The sequence below is a fragment of the Chiloscyllium plagiosum genome, chromosome 12 (assembly GCF_004010195.1).
Source record: "Chiloscyllium plagiosum isolate BGI_BamShark_2017 chromosome 12, ASM401019v2, whole genome shotgun sequence".
Lineage (NCBI taxonomy): Eukaryota > Metazoa > Chordata > Chondrichthyes > Orectolobiformes > Hemiscylliidae > Chiloscyllium > Chiloscyllium plagiosum.
In genome coordinates this window covers 81,243,810-81,247,934 of record NC_057721.1, presented here as the reverse complement: position 1 = coordinate 81,247,934, position 4,125 = coordinate 81,243,810, and the positions used below count along the sequence as shown (strand labels likewise).

At 45.9% G+C, this 4,125-nt stretch overlaps 1 protein-coding gene across 3 annotated transcripts in view; it reads left to right on the top strand.

The window, feature by feature from the left end:
• Nucleotides 1-4,125, top strand: part of robo1 (roundabout, axon guidance receptor, homolog 1 (Drosophila)) — a 368,608-nt gene that overhangs the window by 254,228 nt on the left and 110,255 nt on the right. The window lies entirely within an intron of this gene.

Genomic DNA, 4,125 nt, shown 5'->3' with positions numbered 1-4,125 from the left:
ACGCATATATAAACACAGGCACGTATAAGATATATACACGTATATACTCTGACACAAGCACAGGCATATGCACAGATACACACATAGGCACACATGCACCCATTGCTGGACACCACATATATGAACATATATGCACAGACATACACTACACACATACACACACATGTACACTCACACCCAGATACACTCATGCATACAAAAACTCAGACATTTCCACTCAAGACTACACTCACTCACTCACACACACACGTGCACACAAACTCATGCATACACACTCAGACTTACACACACACATGCACGTGTACACTCAGGCAGACACACACATGTATACTCAGGCACGCACGCACACAGCAGAGGGAGAACCAGGCTGATTTCTAAACTATTGTAACTTTGCTTCAGTATTTGCTGATAGAAGTTGAGATTCCTATCAGTGGCAGTCTGAGTCTGGCTACAAACCTCTCATCTTTCTATCCTGTAATCAACTACTTATCGCAGATACTAATCAGCTCTGATTGTAGGTGTGATCTCATTCAGTAACCACGCAAGACTCTCAGCATTCTGCCCGGCTCTTTCAGTCTCTGTTTGTGTGCATGTCTGCTTGCATGTGCTTCTCTGTGTTTCTGCATGCAGGTGTCTCAGGAACAAAAAGGACGACAATTATAGCCTGTCACAACTGAAGGACATCTCAAAGTGTTTTACAACCAAAGAAGAACTTTATGACCACAATGTAGTGTAGAATATGATGCAGCTAAAGTGCACTTAGCAAGTTCCCACAACATTGCAATGTGCCAAAGACCAGACTAACACTTTCTGTGAAGTTGCTGGAGGGGTCGTTATTGGCTAAACCATAAGGGAGGAAGAAAGTGAATATGACAGGTGTTGGAAATCTCAAAGTACAGAATAGAGGAACTGCTCAGTTGATCAGGCAGCATCAGTGGAGAGGCGATGCCCTATGGTGTTGTCGTGAGATTATTAATCCAGAAACTCAACTAGTGTTCTGGGGATCCAGGCTCGAATCCTGTGACAGATGACGGTGGAATTTGAATTCAATAAAAAAAGTTTTGGAATGAAGAAACTGTTATTGGAAAAAAAAACCATCTGGTTCATCAATGTCCTTTCGGGAAGGAAACTGCCATCCTTACCTGGTCTGGCCTATATGTGACTCCAGGCACACAGCAACATTGTTGACTCTTAGCTGCCCTCTGAAATGACCCAGCAAGCCATTGAGTTCAAAGCTAACTAGGGATGGGCAGTGAATGCTGGTCAGCTAGTGACATTCACATCCCACAAGTGTTGTGGGCGGCACAGTGGCTCAGTGGTTAGCACTGCTGCCTCACAGCATCAGGGACCCAGGTTCAATTCTACCCTCGGGGGACTGTGTGACATTTGCACATTCTCCTTGTGCAAGAGGTTCCCTCTGGGTGCTCCAGTTTCCTCCCACCGTCCAACAACGTGTAGGTTAGGTGGATTGGCCATGGGAAATGCAGTGTGTTATGGGGATGGGGTCAGAAGGTGGGTCTGGGTGGGATGCTCTTCGGAGGGTTGGTGCAGACTTGATGGGCTGAATGGCCTCTATCTGTGCTGTACGGAATCTATGAATCATGTTGAATATGACTCTGGGCGGGGAAAGAAGTGGTCTTAATGTGTGGTGAGAGGGTCAAAGAAGTGTGGAACGTTGATGCTCAATATCTGCAAGATAGAAGCTAGAACGGCAGACAATAGGAGCCCCCCGCGCCCCCCGCCCCGAGCACCAGTTTCGGGACCATATCAGTATTAGACCTGACCTGTCATGGTTCTAGCCTTTGTCTGCTTTCGTATTCCAGATCAAGGGGCAATATTCCAATTTCTGATTAAGCATTTTCCAGACTTTTGGACTCATCAATGAGTTTAGCAATTTCAGAGCATCAGCTCTCAATCCTTTGTTTTACTGTGTGCTGGTCTGAATCTCGTTTTTCATGCTGCTTCATTCAAACAGAGGCCCTCATGATTCTGCCACAAACACTTACTCTGGAAGAATGCTTTGTTCCTTTATTACAGCTTTACCTTTCCATCCATCAGGCAGTGCTGTCGTAGAAATGTCCATGAGCTGGTAATGCAGATTGTCCCAACTAAAGTTCGAGTCATGTGGGTTCAAATCCCACCATGGTGAAACTTAAATCAATCTGGGATTAGAAAGTTAGCCTAATGATGACCACTATCAAATATAAAAACTCATCTGCTTCACGAGGGAAGTCTCCCTCATGGGAGGCTGCTGAGCAAGGTGAGGGCCCATGGTGTTCGAGGTGAGCTACTGGTATGGATTGAGGATTGACTGTCTGACAGAAGGCAGAGAGTTGGGATAAAAGGTTCTTTTTCGGAATGGCAGCCGGTGACAAGCGGTGTCCCGCAGGTTCAGTGTTGGGGTTGCAGCTGTTCACATTATATATTAATGATCTGGATGATGGGACTGGGGGCATTCTAGTGCAGTTTGCTGATGATATGAAGTTAGGTGGACAGGCAGGTAGTACTGAGGAAGTGGGGAGGCTGCAGAAGGATCTAGACAGTTTGGGAGAGTGGTCCAGGAAATGGCTGATAAAATTCAACGTGAGTAAATGCACTTTGAGGTCTTGCACTTTGGAAAAAAAAACACGGACTATTTTCTAAACAGTAAGAAAACTCATAAAGCCAAACTATAAAGGGATCTGGGAGTGCTAGTCCAGGATTCTGTAAAGGTTAACTTGCAGGTTAAGTCCATGGTTAAGAAAGCAAATGTAATGTTGTCATTTATCTCACGAGGATTGGAATATAAAAGCAGCGGTGTGCTTCTGAGACTTTATAAAGCTCTAGTTAGGCCCCATTTAGAATACTGTGTCCAATTTTGAGCTCCACACCTCAGGAAGGACATACTGACACTGGAGCGTGTCCTGCGGAGATTCACACGGATGATCCCTGGAATGGTAGGTCTTACATACGATGAATGGCTGAGGATCATGGGATTGAATTCATTAGAGTTTAGAAGGTTGAGGGGGGATCTAATAGAAATTTACAAGATAACGCATGGCTTAGAAAGGGTGGACGCTGGGATTTTGTTTCCGTCAGGTGGGGATACTAGGACCCGTGGGCACAGCCTCAGAATTAGAGGGGCCAATTTAGATAGGAAATGAGGAGATATTTCTACAGCCAGAGAGTCATTGCCACAGAGCACAGTGGAGGCCAGAATATTAAATGTCTTCAGGGCAAAGATTGATGAATTCTGAATCTCGCAAGGAATTAAGGAATACAGGGAGAGTGCTGGTAAGTGGCGTTGAAATGCCCATCAGCCATGATTAAATGGTGGAGTGGACTCAATAGGCCGAATGGCCTTACTTCTACTCCTATGTTTTATGATCTTATGGAAATCTGGTGGCCGGCAGGTGACCCCCAACCCTTTGCCTTCCCTTTTGGTCTTCCTTTCCTCTCCACAGCATAAGTCCCATCACAATTCTACCTGCAGGGGGCAGACCTCTCATCCGGAAGGTGGCACCACTGACAATGCTGCACTTCTGTTGTACTTTCCACAGTAGGATGTTGAACTCACAATGTCTGTCTGTAGTGTGTGCATAGTGTGCATGGGCCTGTCTGTCTGTTGTGTGTGTGTGTATACTCAGAGGTAACCCTCTTCGCTGTCCACCACACCAACAATTTTGGTGTCATCTGCAAACTTACTAACTGTACCTCTTATGCACGCATCCAAATCATTTATGTAAATGACAAAAAGTGGAGGACCCAGCACCGATCCTTGTGGCACTCCACTGGTCACACCCCTCCAATCTGAAAAACAACCCTCCACCACCACCCTCTGTCTTCTACCTTTGAGCCAGTTCTGTATCCAAATGGCTAGTTCTCCCTGTATTCCATGAGATCTAACCTTGCTAACCAGTCTCCCAAGAGGAACCTTGTCGAAACCTTACTGAAGTCTATATAGATCACGTCCACAGCTCTGCCCTTATCCATCCTCTTTGTTACTCAGAGTCATAGAGTCATAGAGATGTACAGCATGGAAACAGACCCTTTGGTCCAACCCGTCCATGCCGACCAGATATCCCAACCCAATCTAGTCCCACCTGCCAGCACCCGGCCCATATCCCTCCAAACTCTTCCTATTCA